The 23593-nt window shown below is 45.6% G+C and overlaps 1 protein-coding gene across 1 annotated transcript in view; it reads right to left on the bottom strand.

Annotated features, from left to right (window-relative positions):
* The window catches only part of LOC144803416 (uncharacterized), a 148766-nt gene that overhangs the window by 77907 nt on the left and 47266 nt on the right, over positions 1 to 23593 (bottom strand). The gene's annotated exons all lie outside the window — the stretch shown is intronic.

Genomic DNA, 23593 nt, shown 5'->3' on the forward strand with positions numbered 1-23593 from the left:
CCTGAAGTGTACAACGCTCCACTGGGCCCAAGACCCACACTTTTTGTCCAGGTTGAAGCTCTACCAGAGTGGAATTCTGGTGGTACCACCGCTTCATCTCTTCCTGGCTGGCTTCTGGATTTGCCTCAGCAAGTTGCCTGAATCGCATGGTCTGGCTTCTGAGGCCAGCATGTAACTGTATACATTCTGGGGAGGTTTCCTGGGAGATTGCTCCCAGCCTTCCTTTACCAAACTCAGAGGTCCTCTCACTGGGTGACCATACAGGAGCTCAAAGGGGCTGAACCCTAGAGACTTTTGTGGCACCTCACGGTATGCGAAAAGAAGGCATGGCAAGAGGACGACCCACTTACGCCTCATGGGTTCTTCCAGACCCATAATCATGCCCTTCAGGGTTCGGTTGAATCTCTTAACCAACCCATTTCCTTGGGGGTGGTATGGTGTGGTGAACTTTGCGAACATGTTAAGGACAAATCACAGGGAGCAGTTCTACCACTACTAATCCCACACCCAACACCAATAGCGAATGGCTAAAACTACTCAATTTAAAAAAGAAAGCCAAACGTATGGAATCACACGCTTTTTTTATGTGTGAATATTTGAAATCAGGGGTCATCCCAACAGGGCTTAGAGTGAGAAATATGCCCGCTCTATTTGTCGAGGTGCGTAAATTTCTTGAGCGGTGGTCGCTTATTGCCAATCGCTGCTCAAGAGATTGGATGCTCTTGATAATAGAGACCGTACGAGAGAGGATAGTAATTCTTAATAAAGAAATTTTGGATTTGGAAGAAAAACTCAAAGCCAGTCCTGCAGTTGAGGAAGCTAAGAAAACGCTCCAAGAAATAAATGAAGAAATAGTAGAATTTGATAACTATCCTATAAAAAAGAAAACGGATAAGCTCAAGAAAGACATCAGATGGTTTACGCATGAAAAAATCTATCCCTACCTTAGAACAAACTTCTATCAAGAGGGACCCAATGACCAGGCACCCTCTGGAGCAAGGCAATTTGATCAAGCACAATATAACCCTAGGACCAACAAAAGAGTCAGGGTCTTAAATTTCTCGGAAACCAACTCCTCAGATTCCGAATACGAAGGGCAAGCCGCAGGAGAAGATCCAGATTATGGATATCAAGACAGAAACCAAAGAGGTCAATACTCAGGTAGATTCTCTAGAGCACATCAACATCCTTTTTTAATGAGAGGCAAGGGCAGGGGCAGGCCCCGATTCCCAGGGATGAACACCAATTACTACCCCCAACCGGACCCTCCACATCCACAGCCCTACATGCGAACCAGGTAGCAACAATACAGGAGACAATAAAGCTAGGCAATAACTCAACCATACCCATTTTCAACCTATCCAACAATATTCTATCATCTGAAGAGATACAGGTGTTGAGTAAAGGTCTGTCCTATGTTCCGAGTACCTTAGCTAATCATTTTAAAATAACACAAGACATCTTTTCCTTCTTTCGTAAGGTCAGGCTGAAAAAGTTCTTTGAGGGTGCAGATACAAGAGAGGAAGAAGCCAACATGTCTGGTTGTAAACCACCATCAAATTTCACCCCGTCTCTTGACATGGTAGGTCCAGAGGTGGGGATTTTTGAGAAAAGTGTAATGAAAGAAATAGAAAAGATCTTAAAATATATCCCCGCGCCTCAAACCAACTTAGAGGTGTCAGAGAGAAAAGCTCTAAAAACATTACAAGAAAATGCCACCATAACCATTAAACCCTGCGACAAAGCAGGGGGGATAGTGGTTATGGATACTGATCAATATACCAAAAAAATAAATCAGATGTTATCGTGAAAGAACATTATAAAAAGAGCAATAAGAGAGCTTTAGACAATCTGAAAACTTCAATTGAAGAAACAGTTAACAAAGCATTCATGGAAGGCTATATCTGCCATCAAGAACTGGATTTCCTGATAAAACAAAACCCTGTCACCCCAGCGTTTATGGCGTTCCAAAAACGCACAAAGATATAGTTGACCCTCCTTTAAGACCCATAGTGGCGTCAATAAATTCCAGCACAGAACCTCTATCACCTACTTATGCCCCTTAACCACCACGTACAAGTCATATATCAAAGACACCGACCACATGATCTCTACCTTAGAACAGACAGCTTTCAATAAAAATACAAAGTTATTAGTGACTAGTGACATAGAATCCCTGTACACTAATATCTCCCAGGACCGAGCTATGGATGCGGTGGCAGCGCTCCTGGCGAGGACACCGGGGGATAGACCAGATATATTCTTGCTAGAATGTCTAGAGATAGTCTTATATAATAATTTTTTTGAATTTCAGCAAGACATATACCAGCAAACTAAAGGAGTCAGCATGGGGGCATCTTGTGCCCCCAGTATTGCTAATATCTATATGGGAGAATTCGAGTCGAAATAAAACATATCTTTAACGAATTAGCCCCATTCTTTGAAAACATTTCCAGATGGCAAAGATTTATGGATGACATCTTTTTTGTCTGGTCAGGGACAGAAGAACTTCTCAAGGAATTCATGGAATGGCTAAATCTAGCAGATCAGAACCTTAAATTTACGAGTAATTACTCTTGCAGCCAGGTAGAATTTTTAGATATCTGGATACAAAGTACAGAAGGAGAGCTCACTATGAGTCTGTATAGAAAACCGACGGCAAAGAACACCATTCTAGAGCATAACAGCTATGATCCTGCATGCCAGAAAGACTCGATCCCCTTTGGGGAATTGCTCAGAATCAGGAGGAATTGCACCAGCATGAAGGACTACATGCTGCATGCAGGTAAATTGCAAGATCACCTACTGGCACGTGGATACCCTAAAAGACTAGTCCGACAAGCACTCAAAAGAGCTAAATACTACAATCGAGATGCTCTTATTAATCCTACACCCAAACATGAGAACCAAAAACTAGTCTGTGTCTTGAACCACTCTAGTCTAAACAATAAGATCAGACGTGTGATTCACAGAAATTGGAAAATTTTAAACACTAACGATGATACCTCTAAACTTAGTCAACCGTTAGTTGCCTTTAGGAGAAATCCAAACTTGAAAGACAAATTAGTCTATAGCAGGATGAAAAACAAAGACAAATTACGACAAACAACCATAGATGGTAAACCATTACCTAAAGGAAACCACAAATGTGGCACATGCCACGCCTGTGACCAAGCTATCACGAGTCAGTCATGGACATATGGCAACAAATCTGGGCAACTACGAGAAATGACCAATTGCAGAATGCAAATATAATCTACCTTATACTGTGTCCTTGCAATATAGGATATGTGGGCGAAACAGCGTGAGAACTACGGGTTAGACTATCTGAACACAAGTCTGCCATAAGAACAGGAAGAGTTAATGCCCCTATGGTAGCACACTATAAGCAATACCAGCACACAGAACAAGATATGTGATGGCTCATTCTGGAGCGTATTCATGTGACACCTGGTATGGATATAACTAAATTCAGGAAAAAGTGAGAAACCTTTTGGATATATAATCTGAATACAGTCCGTCATGGACATAATGAAGAGATAATCTGGATAGTAACTGAGTAATAATATACTGCCCTTAGGCTCCCTTAAACCAGGACAGTGTATTGGCCTATATAGTCCCTTTCTTCTACTCTTTAGGAATTATTCATGACATTTGATTCTTCAGCACTTGTAGTTTCTAATAGAATCTGGATTTTCCTAAATGCAAATACTGCTTGGTTTATTTTTATGAACCAAGCTTCATATACTCGGGCATGTCCATAGACGCCATACTACATCAGAATACCACTCTGTAAGAGAGTCCCTCTTTGATGCCTATTATAGCAGTAATACTCTGCAGCACGGTTAGTCCTTCAACTATGTTTCCTTTTTCTTAGGCGCTTCCCAGCTGACATTAATTCTAGCCGATTCCCCGGGCTTTTTAAGCCGCTTGTATCTTGAACTGCATTCAGTCGCGGCGTTACTGGTGATCGTTGGTGTGGTTACGAGGCTCGTCAGCCCGTGAACAGGTATGTGAAACTGATAGCCGATAACGATTCCCTGCTCACTAGCTTAAGTACCAGGCTATCGACGAATGCATTTATTTCCACGCCTTCCCTTTCCGTGCTTTTCGTGTCTCACTTTCTCAGTGAATGGATGCTCGCTTTAATTATGGAGCACTCATAGGATAATACTGAAGCTCTTCGTTAGCCTGTTCCCCGGCTTGAGGGCGTATACTTTAGCCCTCTGCTATGCCTTTTTCAGAATCTCTGCGCAAACTCCGGTTTCTATCACACCTAGTCACTAATTAAAGACACTCATTCTATTACCGGTGCATGATGTATTACCTTCATGCTCGAACTCTATAATGCACTAGTAATAGGGATCTAACGCCCTCTCGATATTGGCCGCTATTGTATACAAAATGGTTCACCGTCGCCATTTGTGACTCAAACTCTGGACCTAATTGTTTGTTTTTCTTCGTGCCTCATTGGAACAGTATAGTATTAACTACACACATGTAATCTTTATTTCTACCTATGCAGGCCATTACGACTTTGAGAAATAAATGGTTGTTTAGCAATATTACAGAGAAGCACCATTAATAAGACATATTGAATTCGGCAGCAGAAATCTATGGGTAAGGGGGTTTTTCAGTTACCTTTGCTAGCAATAGGGAATTAAAACAACTCCATTTATCCCCATGAGATCGATATTTAATATATGCTATACTCTATTTTAGGTATTTAATAACCCATGAGCACACCATATGTCAAGTACCGACCACCTCCCCATGATGATTATGTAAGCAGACATTTGGAGAGCTTTTACAGCTATCAACAGGTAGTACTCCATCCTTTACCTTTAATTAATAGTTCTCCTTCTCTATAGAACGTAGTCCTAATCATGTTTATTCCATTCTTAGAGTATTACGTAGCAGAATAAGTCATCCATTTTTGGACATCTCATTCCTATCACTTGGACTCAGTAAAGCGACTCCTTTTTTCGGTCTCGCGACCTGTCAATGCGCATGCGCATTGAGCGGAAGCGAGACTATAGGGCTTTAACCAGACTTCAACTAACTGGCGATTTGATGCTGTGCCCGTGTGCTTTTAGGTCAATGCGCAAGCGCATTGACCTAAAATGCGCGTGCACAGCATCAAATCGTCAGCCATCTGTTCCCCAGCTTGGTGCCGCCAGCAGCTCTTGAAAGGATCTCTCCTCCCCTAATTATTCACGGCCGGCCGGCAGCTCTTGAAAGGATTTCTCCTCCCCTAATTATTCACGGCCGGCCGGCCGTACTTTCACTTTCACGGCCGGCAGGCCATGTCGTCGCATTTCTCCTCCCCCATTCCCCCCTCCCCACAGCAATGCAAAGAGCTTGTTGTCCCTACCCCCATCCTTCAATAATAATTCCTCTTGCGCATCTTATAAATACTTCCACAGACTGTTGCACTTTATTTCGGCCTCGCATGCTCAGGTGCTTCATGTTCGCTGCTTCTCTTTCTCTCCCATTCGTTACTCACCCACGCCTCTTCCTCCCATCCGTTACTCACACTGCCCCCTCTGCATCTCCCTCTGCCCCACCCGATTCTCAAACTACCCCCTCTGCCTCCTTCTGCCTCATCAGTTGCCCACTCTCCCCATGCCTCTTGTTCTGCCCCATCCGTTCCTTTTACCTCTTCTGCCTCTCTTTCTGCCCACTCGAAGTTCATACTCAGTCTCTTTCTGCCCCATCCGTAGTTCATACTCCCCCTCTGTTTTTCTGCCCATCCTTTGCTAATATTCCCCCTCCTCTCTTTCTACCCTTTCCTTTCCTCATACTCCACTCTGCCTCGCTCTCTGCCCCATTCGTTGCTCATACATCCCCGCCTCTCTTTTTGCCCCATTCATTGTTAATATTTCCCCCTCCGCCTCTCGTTTTGCCCCATCCACTGCTCATACTGCCCCCTCTGCCTCTCTTCCTGCCCCATCCACTGCTCATACTGCCCCCTCGGCCTCTCGTTCTGCCCCAAAAACTTCTCATACTGCCACCTCTGCCTCTCTTTCCGCCCCATCCACTGCTCATACTGCACCCTCTGCCTCTCTTTCTGCCCCATCCACTGCTCATACTGCCCCCTCTACCTCGCTTTCCGCCCCATCCGTTGCTCTTACCCCGCCCTCTTTCTGCCCCATCCGTTGGTCTCACCCAGCTCTCTTCCTGTCCCATCCGTTGCTCATACCCCCGCTCTATTTCTGCCCAATCCGTTGCTCACAGCCCCGCCTGCCTTTCTATCCCATCCCTTGCTCATCCCCCCTCTCGAATCTCTTGCAGTTCCGACCCTGCTTTAGACGCAGGGGTCTGCTTTCCTCTTTTGCACCCCTTGTCCTACGCTTCACCTCGCCTTCCTCTCACTGCCCCAGCTCACGTCTCCCGTTTCGTTCTTTTTCTCTCCCGTCCATTGATCATCCCCTCCCTCCCCGCTCTGCCCCATGCACATACACTTCACCTCCCCTTTCTATTCCTTCTTGTGCCCCATCATCACCTTTCTTTATGCCCATCCAATGCATATACTCTACCATGTCCTTAATTTCTGTTGCGCCCTCTGCTCAGAGTCTCCTCTTCCTCTTCCATCTCTTGTTCATACTTCCCCCACCTCCCTTTGCCTGCCTGTTTCTTGCACGGACTCTCGTCCTCCATTCCACGTTCATTTTACCCTCGTTTCTTTTCTGCCCCATCCTAAGCCAGGCGCACTGCGACTTTCCTCTGTTTATAGGCATAGTGTTATCTCTTTCTGTCCCGTCCTTCGCTCATTCTCTCCCCTCCACTCTCGTTCTGCCCCTTCCCCTGCTTACATTGTCGCTCTTTTATCTGTTTTGTCCCAAGTGAGCTTCGTTGAGGTTTTTATGCCGTGTTTTCACGGAATACGTTCTACTGGCACCGGTTACGTTAATGCTTACCAGAGTACTGACCAGGCATGAACATTGTCAATTAAACAAATGTGGTGTTCACAGTTTCACTTTTGCCCGACGCACCCATTCTAGTGCTTCCTGCCCTCAGCAAATTTAAAAGCTTGACACTGAGGCATGTTATAGACTCCCCAATCGATGGGTTACATTACTTCCTTTTTAAATAAAGATTGCTAACTAAAAAATAGGTGAAATGATGACTGTTTCTGTTGGCATCCATGCCTAGAAAAACAAGCATTGGCATAGCCAATAGGTCTCGCTTTTGGGACCTTATAAGTATTTAGTTATGCAGCAGCACAATATCCCTGGTGCACCAACATTAACTGTTGCATGGTTAAACACTTATAAGGTCCCAAAGGCGAGACCTATTGGCTATGCCAATGCTTGTTTTAAATACTAAGTAGGTACTTTTTGATAAGAACACTGCTAGGTGGAGGGCCTATGACTCACTTCTCCCTTTTTTCCTTTTCTGATTCCACACATGCATGAGGAGAAACTTTCTGTCCTTTTTCTGTACTCTATAAACTGAATTAAAGGGTATCTTTTTCTACTTGGGTGCAACACAGATTACCTATGGCACCTATGGCACATCTACATAGTCACTTTAACTACTCCGACCTTATAGAGTCTCACTACAGGCATCGTTAAACGAGCCTGAAATTCAGCATAGCAGCACTAAATTAAAGAAAAACGCAAATTCATGATGTTTTGTTACTAGGATGCAACTGACATTGTCAAATCTGTAGGAGAGTGGGGTCTGCAATCCGATGGCCACCCCAGATTTTTGCTTTTTGCTTCACTGGTTTACGACTTTCCCTGGCTGTGGGCCTGCTAATCAGACCCACAGCCTAGCTGTTCTCTCTCTAAAATTACAACCATGTACCCTAGGTGCATTTACCAATTGGTACTGGGCCACCTTATCAGTCCCTGTACAGTATACCTTAGGTATCCAGGGCATAGGTGCACCCAGGGCCTACCAGGGGCTGCAGCATGTATTATGCCACCCCTGGCTGGCCATCTAAACAGACACAACTGGCTGCATGACAGCTGGGGCAAGGTGGTGTAATCACCCTTTGCTTTAGATATAGTTCCCTATATCTAAACCTAAAATGGACACATATATTCCTATCAGTCACTCCTAGAGAAGGCCTTATCAATCCTGAAGGCAGAGTGCTTGGAATTATGTGAGATGGTGCTCTGGCATGAGCTGAGCCCGTTTGCAGCTTGCGGAACCAAGTCCTAATAGCTGTTCCATGATAACGCTATACCATATACTCTTAAGTGCATTATAATCCTGGCGGTTAAATGCTAACTCTGGTATAACATTATCAAAACATGTCGAGTAAGGTGTCATACGAATTGGAATACTACCCCCTCGCCAATTCTGGCGACGGGGGTAGCATTCCACCCTTCTAGAGGGACACGACATGTATGTAACTGTAAACCCCGGTTAAAGTTAACTCGAGCCTCAGCATCACAAGATGGATGCTGCCACCACAGACACAAGTCTGACCTCCTGCTGCTGGGAGTCCTTCCAGCAAGGGAGGCTCAGACAAAGGGTTTCCTGCTTTGGGAGGTGCTAGCACCACCCCAGACAGGATTTTGTGTATTAGGTAGGCCAAGGCTGAAAGGAATGAGACATGCCTGGGGCACACGAGGTGCCCTGTGCATACACCGGTTCCAACCAGTTGCTGGGGCACTCCAGCCCCAGCTCTGGCGGGAAACTGGACAAAGGATAGGGGGTGTAACCACCCCCCTTCCTGGTCCCACCCAGAGGAGGGACCTAGTCGTAGTGCAGCCCCCTTTTGCTGAATAAAGGCAGGAGCTGGTCCCATTCCAGATTAGATTAATCTTGACAACTGTGGTAAATAAATAAATAATACCCTATTTTTGACTAGGCATATATCATAACAGATAGCTCAATAAATAAGAGTCAAGATTCGAGGTAGTAGGAGTTTCTGCAGGTTTATTACAGCATAAGGACAGGATCAGGACAACCTGCATAGGAACAGAATGGCAGGGCTAGAGTGGCCCGGCAGCTGGGATGAGCGCGCTAACTTTTAATAACAATACACGGGCATATATACATAGCGCGAACACATAGCATTACATTGCAGTAGGCGTAGCAGTGGGTGGAGCAGAAGGTGTGACGCGTAGCAGTCGCGAAAGATAAGAGATAAAGTAGGTGTTACTGGGCGTTTACATAGACATGTGATGCAAACGTAACAGAATATGTCATGAATAGGATGGAAACATAGGAGGGGGCTACCTAAGGAGCCGGGACCTCTAACCTGGTGGTGCGCGCAAACTGGCAATGACGTGTTACTAGGAGAAGCTGGGGGCTATGAACTCTGGGCTAGGAGCAGAGACTAAAGTCTGGAGGGTCGGAGCGACATGTACCTAAACTCTATCTAGTATCTGATGTTTAGAGAACATGTTGATATAAACTAGAAGTCAAGAGGGGAAAGGCTAACTCGATTCTGAGACTGGACCATGCATTATTCTACATGTAGTGCGTGATGAAGAATATTAAATGACCAGTAAATGCAGTATTTCTCTAACATGGAGCCGCATAGGCTAGACAATGACGGAAACTATTGATGTAGTTCAGTAGCTTAGGAATGCAGAGAAGGAGGACTGAACTGATAACTGGAACTATAACATACTTTTGGCAGACTCAGAGGCAGAGCCAAGCTGCACCGGGCACTGCGAGGCAGGAAGTAAGTGAAAGGTCGAGGATACAGGTGGGGGCTGTATCGCTCCTCAGCGAGGCTTCAGGAGACAGGAGCTGAATCTGATGTCCGGACCCTTTTGAGGCCTAGAAACGGGGACTTTATAATGGAATAACGTGCACACTGAGAAACGTGGCAACGTAGCTTTACATAGGCCTGATATTCGTAGTATTCACGAGGACTGGAAACTAACATACCAGAGGTGGACACAACTGTAATTGCGTCATCAATCAGACATGGGGAATAACATATGCATATTGGTCATGCACACATAACATATGATGGATGACACGTAGGGACACAGAACATGACAAAATTTACTTTTCCACATTCCCTCCTTGTCACTACGTTTCCATCAGGAAACATCAATATTCATGATACCATCTATCATTTCATACAGTACCATTTGTTCATCTCGAATTGTCTTGGAACGGGATTTAGAACGGGGCTTGGGACTAGGAATACAAGAGGTAGCACAAATGCCGCAAATCGCAGGGCCACATTGTATACAGAGGCAGCAGCTTAATATGATCGCTACTGCAATACCTAGAAAGGACAGGACTTTCCATCCCCATGCGGAAATTATATTCCAGAACCAACCGGACCATGTCCAGGTGCCTGGATTTTGGTGTAACAGATGGGCAATTTTATGAAGTCTGGTTATAGCTGAATAAACAGACGGCGCGTTATTAGGAATGAAAATGCAGCAACTAGATCCGAGAACTCTACAGGCCCCGCCCCTATCGGCCAGTATGACGTCAAGGACGAGACGATTCTGTAAAACGACAATTCTCATAAAGGATTGCTCTTCGGTTAAGTTACCTAGAGCAGAGGCAGTCTCATCTACTACAGCTTCAAGGGTTCTTGTTAACCTACGGATTAGCTTACTATTTACAATTGTACCTAAATAAGGGAACACACCTTTATCTATATCAATGAATTGTTCTGCGGCAGTTTCAGTATAATCGACAATCGGGAGATTTCTCTTATGTCTAGGATGTACTAGGAAGGAATTCCTATGGTAGTCAGGTGGGGCTAGAAAAACAGGTGGCAGTAGGAAGGCAATATAACAGGTTCCCTCCCAATCGAGGGGCAGACGAACATATGCGGTTTGACCACAAACAAAATAAGAATGACGTGAAGCTTTAAAAATAGATTTCCCACTGTCACTATACTTGACAACAGTAGTACATTCACTATGTCCTATATGTACGGAACCCTTATTTCGGACACATAATTCGCCTTTGACTGGTAGTACTGAAATAGCAGGTGAGTCTGGAGTAGTATCAGACTGAACATTCAGGACCATAAAATTCGACGAATAGTTACCTAAATTGTACACTTCATTTTCTAGATCTAACCCTGTTCGGTGGGGGAGACCTTGCTTGTCTGAGAAACATGTACTGTTAAGAAAAGACATATCTGTTGAGGATGACGTTAACGTGGACCATGCTCCACACGAACCATTATGTGAGAATGGATAAGGAAAGAGTGGCAGAACTCCCTTCGACGTCTGGAAAGGGGGGAGTCGACCACACACCCAACAATTAGTGGCATTGCTGGTCTGGTGTGAGTAATGTAACATACGGATAAATGAGTTATTACGCATAGCGAGGCGGTAAGCATATTCGTGAGGAGGCAGATCACTAAACGTGTGCTCTACTGTAGCATTAGCAGACTTATTTACATGAGGAACTGGAAAATACAGGAAAAAGGCATAGCTGGTGCAGGAAATCATTATGCTGATGAATAATATGAAACTTAGAAAAACGATACATCTGATTGAGTTTTTACTAACTCTCTCACTATGGGGGTCTATTTTATACATGTCAGAAACAGTCTAACCGTTTCACCTAGGGTAGGACTTATACAATCAAACTGACTGACTTAATTTACTAGACCTTAACTTTTGCTTATACTCCTGCTGCGGAGTTTTCTCTAACAGGGGAGGGTTTGTAGCAATGTCTTTTGCGGGACAGTCCTTGAAAACAATATTCTGGCAGTCCTTCGAATCCTGGGAAATGTTCTTTAAGGCGGGTTTCAGTCCTTTAAAAAGTTTAACGTGAGAAAGGTGTATCCATCCTTTTCGGCCTTCCAATTTCACGGCTGTACGGGTGGTGAGGAGGACCTGACGGGGCTCCTTCCAACGAGGTTCCAGCGGACTTGATCTGTCAAAGTTTCGGATCATCACCAGCGAACCTGGAACGATTTCATGCGGTGCCACCTCGGTATTGTCTGGAAATGCGGCGGCAACCTGTGAACGACATGAGTTGAGGGCAGACATCAAGGAAGCTAGGTAATCTGTCAGCATATTACATGAAACATCAGTAATACTTCGGGGTCTAGGAGTACCCCACATATTAGGGGGGCGGCCGAATACGACCTCATACGGGGACAGACCTGATCTGGAATGTGCGACCATGCGCATATAAAACAAAGCGACTGGCAGAGCTACTAGCCAGTCCACACCCTTATCTTTACATACTTTGGCGATGCGGATTTTCAGAGTCTGATTATGTCTCTCGACTAGACCGGCTGCTTCAGGATGGCGTACACAATGAAACTTCCACTGGTACCCTAACAACAGGGAAACGTGCTTCATTAACTCTGAGGAGAATGGTTGACCGTTATCAGAATATACGACTCTAGGGAGTCCATATCGAGGGAAAAACTCACGAACCAACTGCTTGGCAGTGGTCGCGGCTGTGTAATCTGGGACTGGATATGCTTCTGTCCATCTGGACAAAGCGCATACAACTACAAGGACATACTTGAAACCTCGACATCGCTCCATCTGAATATAATCCATCTGGAGGACTTCAAAAGGGTGGTCAGGAGGCTGGAAACCACCTTGTTCCACCGGGACACTTTTACCTGGATTAAACTGACAACATATCATACAGGTACGGACTTTCTGCTTGGCTGCAGCTCGTAAATGCTTGTTGAACCACATGTTCTGGATACTGTCTAACATAGCTTTTTCTCCTAAATGTGCTGGACTATGTGCGGTATTAATGATGACTTGAACCATAGAGTCAGGGAGAAACCATGTGGCTCTACCCTTCGTTAACCATCCTTGATCTGTCTGGACCCCTCCTTGTTCAGACCATTTCTTGATTTCATCGGGAGTAGCATGTGACTGGATATCTATGACATCTTGTGTAGGGTCCTTAACTGTCATACATGTAGCCGGGTCTGGAGTATGTGTCTGTGTCGGATTAGCTTGAATGTCTGGAGTCTGGGCTGTAAGCTTGGCTGTACGGTCTGCTAGATCATTACCTTGAGAAATAATGTCAGTAACTTTCGTATGTGCTTTGCACTTCATGATAGCAATGGATGTCGGTAAATGTATGGCATCTAACAGAGCTTGAATAAGGAGACCATGCTGAATCTTGGTTCCATGAGAAGTCATAAAACCTCTCTCCTGCCAGAGCACTCCGAAGTCGTGTACAACTCCAAATGCGTAACGTGAATCTGTGTAAACATTAACTTTCAGGTTCTTGGCGTGTATGCAGGCTTGTGTCAGAGCAACTAGCTCTGCTGCTTGAGCGGACAGGGTATCAATACGGTGTGTTTCAATAACTTCGGTGTCAGTAGTCACTGCATACGCGGCGACTAGTTCTCCTGTACTAGTTCTCATACATGAACCATCCACATAAAGTGTCAGGTCAGGATCTGGTAATGGAATGTCTGTCAGGTCTTGTCTTGGCTTTGTCGTAATGTTGACTACTTCCACACAGTCGTGTGTGGCAGAATTTGAACTAACTGATGGTAACAATGTAGCAGGATTCAGGACGTTGCAGCGTCTAATTTCTATGTGTGGCTGGAACAATGTCAATTCATAACCTGTTAAACGTGCAATTGTCAAGTGCTGAGTTTGTGTTCGGTTTAAAAGAACTTCCACGGAATGTGGGACTTGTACTGTCAGGGAGTGTCCTAAAACTATGGAATCACTTTGTCTGATAGCTAGTGCTGTGGCTGCAACTGACTTGAGGCACGCAGGCAACGCCTGGGCGACTGGATCTAATGTGCTCGAAAAATAAGCACAGGGCTTGTATTGTCCTGCTTGATCTTGTGTGAGAACAGATAATGCTGTACCTTCGCGTTCAGTAACGAAAAGTGTAAAAGGCTTACTGTAGTTCGGTGTTGCTAGAACTGGAGCTTGACATAAAGCTTTCTTTAACTCGTTGAAACTAAGTGTATGTTCAGATGTCCAAGGGAGAACAGTCGATACGGCTGTCTCCTGTGTCGTTAACTGTATCAGTGGCTTGGCTAGAAATGCATACTGAGGAATCCATTGTCTGCAATAAGAAGTAAGGCCGATAAAGGCACGTACCTCCTTCTGGGTTCTGGGCTGGGGAAGACTCGCTATTAACTGGATGCGGTCTGGTGTCAACTGCCTACCCCTCTTGGACAGCAAGTGTCCTAAGTATACCACTTGCTGGACACAGAATTGAAGCTTCGAAGGGGACACCTTGTGCCCCATCTCGGCTAGGAAATACAGAACTGTCAGTGATGCCCGCTCGCAGTCACGTTCAGAACGGGCTGTGATCAGTAGATCGTCGACATACTGGAGCAGGGCAGTGTCAGTTGGCATATGAATGTTGTCTAGTTGTCTCTTAAGTGCCTGACTGTAAATACTAGGGCTTTCTGTGAAACCTTGAGGAGCGCGTGTGAACATATAGCTCCTTCCATTTAAACAGAATCCGAAAAGGAACTGGCTGTCTGGATGAATTGGAACACTAAAAAATGCATTCTTGAGGTCTATGACAGTGAAGAACATGGCTTCGGAATCAATGGCTGTTAATAGGGAAGAGATGTCTGGGACAACTGGGTACTGCGGAATAATACATTTATTAAGTTCTCGTAAATCAATCACTAATCGATATACTGGGGGTGCATTTGGATCAGTACGTTTCATGACTGGAATGATCGGAGAGTTACATACATTGGAGTCAGTTTCTACAACTACTCCTTGAGCCATGAGCTCGTCAATAATTTTGGATAAGGCTGCTACAGCCTCGGGTGGCAATCTGTACTGTCTGATTCGTGGTAACACTACACCTGGTTTGAGAGTCACACGATAGGGTGTGATTTGCATGTAACCTACATCAGTTGGACCTTGTGCCCATAGATGCTGCGGAACTTTAGACAGTCTTGAATCAAAATCTCGTAATACATAGTGACCCTTAAAGTCACGTAGGAACAGACGTATTCCCTCTGGGGAACAGCATATAACTGCACCTAATTCTTTCAGTGTCTTAATGCCTAATAGGTTTTCTGGACATGACTTAGTAAGTAACAGATCAGTAGTACGGGACAATGGACCTACTTCTAGAGTAACTGGCTTTGAAATCTCGTTAACGATAGGCTTTCCTGAAAATCCAAGGGAAACATTTCTTGAGCCTGAGAGCGGAGCCCCTGGAACCTCGGCATGACTAATTGTGGTCCTACTTGCCCCTGTATCAATCAAAAACTTTCTGTCTTTCCCTAATACTTGACTGTGAACATAGGGACCTTCTTGACCTACAGGTATCTCGATGAGAGGCAAGCCTACCTCCCTCTCTAGGCTGTTTCATGAATATGGCTGGTACTCTGGATACTCAGACTGCGCATACTGGTACATCTGTGATGTGACATGCTGCGTTGCAGCAATAGGCTGCGGTGTTGTAACTGTCTGTTGTGCATTCTGTGGCTGAGGAATCTGTGAAACTTGTTCTTGTCTAGACGGACGTGGTCTTTCTTTAGTCTTACCAGTAGCTATGTTGTGTTTCAGAACTGCACACTCATTTATAAAATGACCTGGCTGTTTACAATAATTGCAGTTCCCTTTAACGGGAGCTGCAGGATGGCTGGCTTGATTCGGACCCCTCTTCTGACTGTCTTGAGGAACAGATTGTGCAACTAGCACTTTCATTTTCGTATCTTTCATACGTTTTCTCTCGTGTTCTTGCTCTTCCCTGATTCTATTCTGGTGATACTGAAGCATCTGGAGCATCTGGGACGGAGTATTAGCTTGCCAGGTGCTTTCGACTTTCAAAACTCGATTTTTAATTTGTGGGCTTGAATTCTCGACTAATTTAGTAACAAAAAGGTGAGGGTATGACTCACTACTTGTCTTGAGACCACTGTTGATACTGAAACATTTTTCAAATCTAGAATAAAAATCACTAATATCTTCATCTTGCTTCTGTTTACAGGCTGAGATTGCATCCCAGTCTTCTTTTCTGGTTGTCAATAATCTGGGTAAAACTTGAATCAATAATTCTGGTAATTCTTTACATTTATCTCCAAGACCGGTACCTGGTACTCGTGCCTTGTCTTCAGCTTCTAGAACTGTCCAATCGATCTTTTTCTCTCCCACCTCCCATTCTTTTTCCTTTAGCTTTTCATACACCCCTGCGGGCAACAGAACCTTTAACATTTTAATGATATCTGGGTAAGTGTATTCTCCCATACGGAGCATGTCTTTTAATTCTCTATGGAACCCTGCTGGATCTTTGTCATGACAGGGAATTAATTTCTTCATTTCAAGGAGTTCCATCTTTGTGATTGGAGTGTATACAAACACTCGTTGCATTTCGCCACCCGTTCCTTTAACTGGGTGGACTTCTCGTAACGGATTCTGTCTGTCTATGTAGAATGATTTACTTTCTGGGGGTGAGACATGAACAAAATGCGGGTTCAAGAACGTTCTATATTTGTGACGTTGTTCTAGAATGACACTAATTAAATCGGTACCTAGACCTCTCCATCTGTACTGGAGTAACTCGTTCAGGATATCATGTAACGGACCTGAATCAGAGTGTTGACCCTCATACAGAGTAATGAGGTACTGAATCATATACATACCCACCAGTCGTTGCTCGGCTGGGGGCATTTTCAGAAACATTTGTGCCACTATTTCGTCTGGAAAAGTGGTAGAATCAGTAATCCATCGGACTGCTGATCGGGCTAGTTCTTGTTCATGCATAGTACCTAATTCACTGTAACCGATTCGTGATTTCAGAATGTGATCGGTAGCTTGGAACACTTGTTCTAGAGAACCTTGTTCTGGTACTGAATGATGGAAAATAGACTTGGGTTCTAGACGTAAATGGCGATCTGGAAATCTAGATTTTCCTACATACGCTATTCTGGCGGAATTCTCGTCGTCTTCCTCTTCAGGATCAGAGGTACTTTCTTTCTCGCTTACTTGTGCTGCTTTACGCTGTTCGTGTATCTTTATTATTTCTTTACGGATTTTCTTGTACATACTTTCCATGGCACCGACGGTCTTGTGCTTACCCTCGGCTATATTATCACTCCACCTTGTCAGGATTCTCATTTCGGCAGAATCTTTAGACGGGTAATCTTGTTCTCTTATTAGACAATTAATCAGAAACTTTAATATCATGAGCTGGATCTCGGCTTTCCTTTGAGACATGGCTTCGTGAATACTTTCTGGATCATCCCCTGTACGGATGAAACGATATATTCTGTCTAGATCTTCTTTCATATTCGGTAAGGTGACTAGATACTCGGCCACCTTTCTTACGCGGAACGAATATAAAACCATATTATCCTCGCCTGGGACTGGATCATAGACACATTCGGCAAGGGATTTTCTTATTTCTGCTACAGTCTGATGTCTAGGCGTACGCTGTGACGCTTGTGCATGTAATTCGGCTAACGTTAAACGCTTGTGTGGCGGCGGGGTTTGAGGAGGACCTCCTCCTGCGGCCCCTAAACTAGAATCATCGACGGACATTCTTCGTGGCGGAGCGGGAAGTTGAAATGCTGACTGGACCGGGGGTACCGTAGCAGGTACTCCGGTGTCTGGAAGAGCGGGAAGTGCCTGATTTACAGGGACTGGCGGAGCGCGAACAGGATTTGCATATTCTGGGACTGTGTCGTCCAAATAGGACGAAATAAAAATATCAGCTGCGGTCTGTTTGTGACGTAGCTTGGTCGGAACTAATGGTGGCGGGAAATTACTGGATGCCTCTGGGGTCGCTTTTGGCAAGCCCTCGGCAAGAAGAGGATACATACCCTTAATGAGGGCATGCCTCTGTCTGTCTGACTGTTCGGCTTTGACTTGTTCACCTATCTCGATTAATTCTCTTTCTTGGGCTCGTTCTTGGGATTCTCTACTTAACTCTGACTTTCTGACTTCCTTTTCGGTTCTTCTATGCGCTTCTTTACGCCATAACTCGATGGCATCTTTCTGTGACTGTCTGGCTTTCTTTTTCCATAATGCTTCTTCTACTCGCATGATGCACTCGGCATCCCATGTACCCGATACGGGCCATCTATACTTTTCTTCTAACTGTTTGGTATAATCTACCCATAAATCTAGATATAATATGGCACTTATGCCATGTTTCTGATACATAAAATGACCTGGACTGTCCCTCGGCGGAACAGGAACTGCTTCTTCTAATAAACCCTTTCTAGTTTTTAACTGACGTAACTTGGAAAAGAGCGGCATTTGTAAACTTGAATCGGAACACAATACAATACACAAAGAACAATAACAATTGGGAAAACAATTCAGGCATACCACGACATTGAAAATACATTAAACAATATCATAACATAACAGTTCGAACAGAATATTACCTGGAATACTGAGAACAGAAATACAAGAATTTTCTCGAGAACGGAACAGACTAGAGTTACTGGATGCACTGCTGTAACAGTACGGAACATACCGGTCCCATAAAGGGACGCATCAAGACCCGTATCCACCTAGGTGAACACTTCGTTTGTGAGTCTGGGTACCACCAACCCACGGACCAGGAGTCAATTTAGATTGGTCCTGTCTAGATACTACCCCAGCAATGGTACTCACCGGGCAGCACGGAACGGAAAGCCTCGGACTGGACTGGACTGATGACGACGAACTTCGGACTTCGGACTTCAGTTACGGGTGGGCCTCCGGATACCTCGGACCTTGGACTCTCGGCTTGGGCTCTGGTCGGGACTCGCCGCGTTCCTCCACCGTCTCGTTTGGATGCTGGACCGCCTCCTCCGTCTCCTCCGTGGGCCTGAGGGATACTTGAAGCAGAAATATCTGCACTTGGCCAGTATGGTTCCGTCACGACTGCAGAGGGTCAGGGGGTCGGCGTGGCTTCACCGACGCGTGAGGAAAGGGCAAGTCCCTATTCGGGCGCCATTATGTGGTAAATAAATAAATAATACCCTATTTTTGACTAGGCATATATCATAACAGATAGCTCAATAAATAAGAGTCAAGATTCGAGGTAGTAGGAGTTTCTGCAGGTTTATTACAGCATAAGGACAGGATCAGGACAACCTGCATAGGAACAGAATGGCAGGGCTAGAGTGGCCCGGCAGCTGGGATGAGCGCGCTAACTTTTAATAACAATACACGGGCATATATACATAGCGCGAACACATAGCATTACATTGCAGTAGGCGTAGCAGTGGGTGGAGCAGAAGGTGTGACGCGTAGCAGTCGCGAAAGATAAGAGATAAAGTAGGTGTTACTGGGCGTTTACATAGACATGTGATGCAAACGTAACAGAATATGTCATGAATAGGATGGAAACATAGGAGGGGGCTACCTAAGGAGCCGGGACCTCTAACCTGGTGGTGCGCGCAAACTGGCAATGACGTGTTACTAGGAGAAGCTGGGGGCTATGAACTCTGGGCTAGGAGCAGAGACTAAAGTCTGGAGGGTCGGAGCGACATGTACCTAAACTCTATCTAGTATCTGATGTTTAGAGAACATGTTGATATAAACTAGAAGTCAAGAGGGGAAAGGCTAACTCAATTCTGAGACTGGACCATGCATTATTCTACATGTAGTGCGTGATGAAGAATATTAAATGACCAGTAAATGCAGTATTTCTCTAACATGGAGCCGCATAGGCTAGACAATGACGGAAACTATTGATGTAGTTCAGTAGCTTAGGAATGCAGAGAAGGAGGACTGAACTGATAACTGGAACTATAACATACTTTTGGCAGACTCAGAGGCAGAGCCAAGCTGCACCGGGCACTGCGAGGCAGGAAGTAAGTGAAAGGTCGAGGATACAGATGGGGGCTGTATCGCTCCTCAGCGAGGCTTCAGGAGACAGGAGCTGAATCTGATGTCCGGACCCTTTTGAGGCCTAGAAACGGGGACTTTATAATGGAATAACGTGCACACTGAGAAACGTGGCAACGTAGCTTTACATAGGCCTGATATTCGTAGTATTCACGAGGACTGGAAACTAACATACCAGAGGTGGACACAACTGTAATTGCGTCATCAATCAGACATGGGGAATAACATATGCATATTGGTCATGCACACATAACATATGATGGATGACACGTAGGGACACAGAACATGACAAAATTTACTTTTCCACACAACTTCCACGAAGAAACTCTTGACCTTCGACCTCCTGAACATCAGAAGACTGAAGAATCTCCCCTATGGTCAGGGAGTGACCATCCTGCTTCGCAGGCACCATCAAGCTCCTGTGCGGTTTGCTGCAAAGTCCTTCCATTCCGGAATCCGATGATCCAGCTCGACAAGACCCGGACCTCCAGACCTCTCTGACCTCTACCCACATCCACAGCACAGCTGGGACCCGTGGGTGCGACGAGCAACGTGGAGACGGCCATCTTGAGAAAACCTGCACAGTGCTTCTAGCACGATCGCCGAGGGATCCTCGAGTGAGTGCATCAGGGTCTGAGAAGCCCTACACCGACGCAGCTCCTACACCAAAGACCAGCCCCCCAGCATCCACGAGATCTGCGTGGGGCCCTTTTGCCTGGTTGCTGCATCTCCTGTTGTCTGGTCACTTGCCGGCTGGCTCGTGACCTCTGAGACGACGATCCGAAGAATCCAAAACTGCTAGTCTGGTCCCCCAGACTGGCCCTTGCTTCCCTGTGAACGAGAAGCACCCCGGACCCTCCTGGTCCGCACCAGACGCCATCTTTGTTTCACCGCGTGGCTTGCATTAGCCAAGGCCTGTTGTCCAGATCGACGATCCGACACCGCCGACAGCAGCAGACTACGTGGGACAGCTCGTGCCTCCAGCCTGATCGTGAAGAGCAGCTCCTGGTCCACGCAGCTACAGAGAGAAGCGACCCTTCCTTCACCTGACTGCGGCGACAGCATCTGGTTCCCTCCTGGTTCCAGCACCGTCACTGGCTAGTGACCAAGACTCTGTCCCCTTCCCTTTCAGGACTTCTTCCTTCCAGTTCCATCCTTGGAACCACCGGACTCCTCCATCTGGCTGCCTGCCAGCCTCTCCTTGTTTCAGGCATCACCGGGACCAACGCAGCAAACCCGACGCAACTTCAGCCCTATGCACCCGCAGCCTGTGGGTTAGGTAACTAAAGCTCCTAGGTGCTGAAGTCTGTGTGCACTATCATAGTGTTCAGGTCCACTGTTGTTTTCCCTCCATCCAGCCGGGTTCGTCCGGAATCCGTAACTTTCTAAACTGTAGCATCCATAGACGTTGGTATGCATCCCGCGTGAGTTTCCACTCTGCACGTGAGTCCCGTGGGCCTCCTGCTCCTTACTTACCTAGTTCGTAGCGTAGTCCCAGCGATCCTCCAGCCTCTGGATCTCCTTACAGTATTTTCCTTCCTCGCATTCCATTGTTTTGAGTATATGGTTTGTCGTGCCCCTCAGGCACACTTGTAGATATTGTGCAAACTCGTATTTCCTTCTTAGTATTGTCATGTGCTTAGCCCTCTGACCTCATAAAGAGTTCAGAGGTGTTGTTATTAATAAATATATTGTTTATTTTCTTAACAACCTGTGTGGTGTCCTTTCATCTGGTATTCAAGGGGTTATATTGTGGTAAAACAGCTGGCTTCACATGCCAAAAGAGTTTAGCCTAAGACTGCTTTGTCCATGCTACCATTAGGATAGCTGGTCTATAAGGTTGACTTACAACCAATCACCATAAGGGTCGTTTGGACTGATACAAGGTGGTCACTAAAACTAGTGAACATCATATATCAGGCCAACTTCTCACATTGGTGTGCAGCGGTTGGGATTTGAGCTTGCTGTTGTTTTTACCACGTATAATCTTGAAATATCATTTGAAAGATCACATAAGGTACTCTAGGTACATATAACAAGCTTAGAAATACTCTGAGTTCTACTGAACCAGCTGTTGTAGTAGAAAGGGCCTAGCACACCCTGACTACAACTCTTAGCAAGGGATCAGTAGGAAAACCCATAGTGTAGGTAGGTGCATCACTTACACCTCACTAGAAAGCATGTCTACCCATGGAGAGTCTTCAGAGACTCCCCTAGTGGTTAGTGACCCTCCACAGGTCCTTTCCAGATATGCAGCTCTCAGTTTCCAGGAGATGAGACAATTGTGTACCTCCAGGAAATTGAAACAGGGTTCTAACCCTACCACTCCCTTTCTGCTAGGTCTCTTAGAGACATATGATGCTAGAAAAGCTTCTCATACAGATGGGAACATGCCAGCCTTAGAAGGTACCCTTGGTGATCCTGACCTCCCTGAAACTGAGGAAGTAGAGGAGTAGGAGGATGAAGAGGATCCTTCTGGGGATGAGGCAAACAAAGGTCCTGAGCTAGTCAGCAGACTTACTAGGGCCAACTTAGACCTACGTAGGGAAGGATCTGGGGGACCCACAGTACTGACCCTAAGCAGGCCTAACTTTGGAGTTAGAAGAGACAGGTCTCATTCTAGGGACTCCAATAGATCTGTGCACTCTCATGCCTCTTCTCAGAGGAGAATGACTTCCCCCTCAGAGGAGAGAACATGAAGCAAGGATGAAACAGGCTAATCTGAGAATCCAGGGGGAAGAACTTGCCCTTGCCAAAGAGAAGCTTGCCTTTGCTAGAGAGCAACAGTTGAGTGGGGTAGTCCCCACTGGTGGCAGCAATATCCCTAAGGATAAAGACAAGAGTTTTGATACTAGACACCTGAGTAAAATAGTGCCCCCCTTTAAACAAGGGGATGACATCCACAAATGGATGACTGCTTTGGAGAGGGCCTGCACTGTCCAGTGCATCCCCCAGAGTCAGTGGGCAGCTATATTGTGGCTCTCCTTTGAAGGTAAAGGTAGAGATAAGCTCCTCACTACTAGAGCTGAGGATGCTAACAATTACCAAGTCCTGAAGAATACACTGATTGATGGGTTTGGCTTAACAACTGAACAGTACAGGTTGCTGTTCAGAGACACCCAGAAAATTCAGTCTCAGGATTGGGCTGACTTTGTTGATTGTGCCACTAAGGCTTTTGAAGGCTGGTTACTGGGAAGTAAAGTTACTGATTACACAGGATTGTATAATCTAATTATGAGAGAACAAATCTTAAATAATTGTCAGAATCAGTTGTTGCATCAGCACCTTATTGACTCAGATCTGACCTCTCCCCAAGAATTGGGAAAGAAGGCAGACAGATGGGTCAGGACAAGGGCCAAGCAGCAGAACCAGAACCAGGGTGGTGGCCAGAAGAAAGCAGATCCCAAGGGTAATGAGAATAAGCAAAATGACCAGAAGTCTTCAACAGGGCCCCAACAATCTAAAGAGGGTGGGTCCCAGAATTCCCAAAAGAAGAAGAATAATGGTCAGAGGAAACCATGGTGCCAGTACTGTAAAAGTAATACTCACTGGTTTAGTGAGTGCACCAAGAAAGGCCCAACTCCTACCACTACTGCCCCTAAGGCACCTGCATCCCCCTAGTACAGTTAGTAGTGGTAGTAATCCTCCCAAGGCTATAGTGGGGTTAACCCTGGGAACCTAGGCGGGTTCTGACTTAGTCAGGATACCTACTCAGGCTGTTCTTGTTTGTACTGGGGACATGGATATGACCCCTATAATAAGTCCCAGTACTCTGGGCAAGTACAGGCAAACGCCTTTGATCAATGGAAAAATGGCTCAGGCCTACAGGGACACTTGTGCCAGTGTCACTATGGTGACACCAAACTTTGTGGACCCTG

Source organism: Lissotriton helveticus, chromosome 1_2 (assembly GCF_964261635.1).
Source record: "Lissotriton helveticus chromosome 1_2, aLisHel1.1, whole genome shotgun sequence".
Taxonomy (NCBI): Eukaryota; Metazoa; Chordata; class Amphibia; order Caudata; family Salamandridae; genus Lissotriton; species Lissotriton helveticus.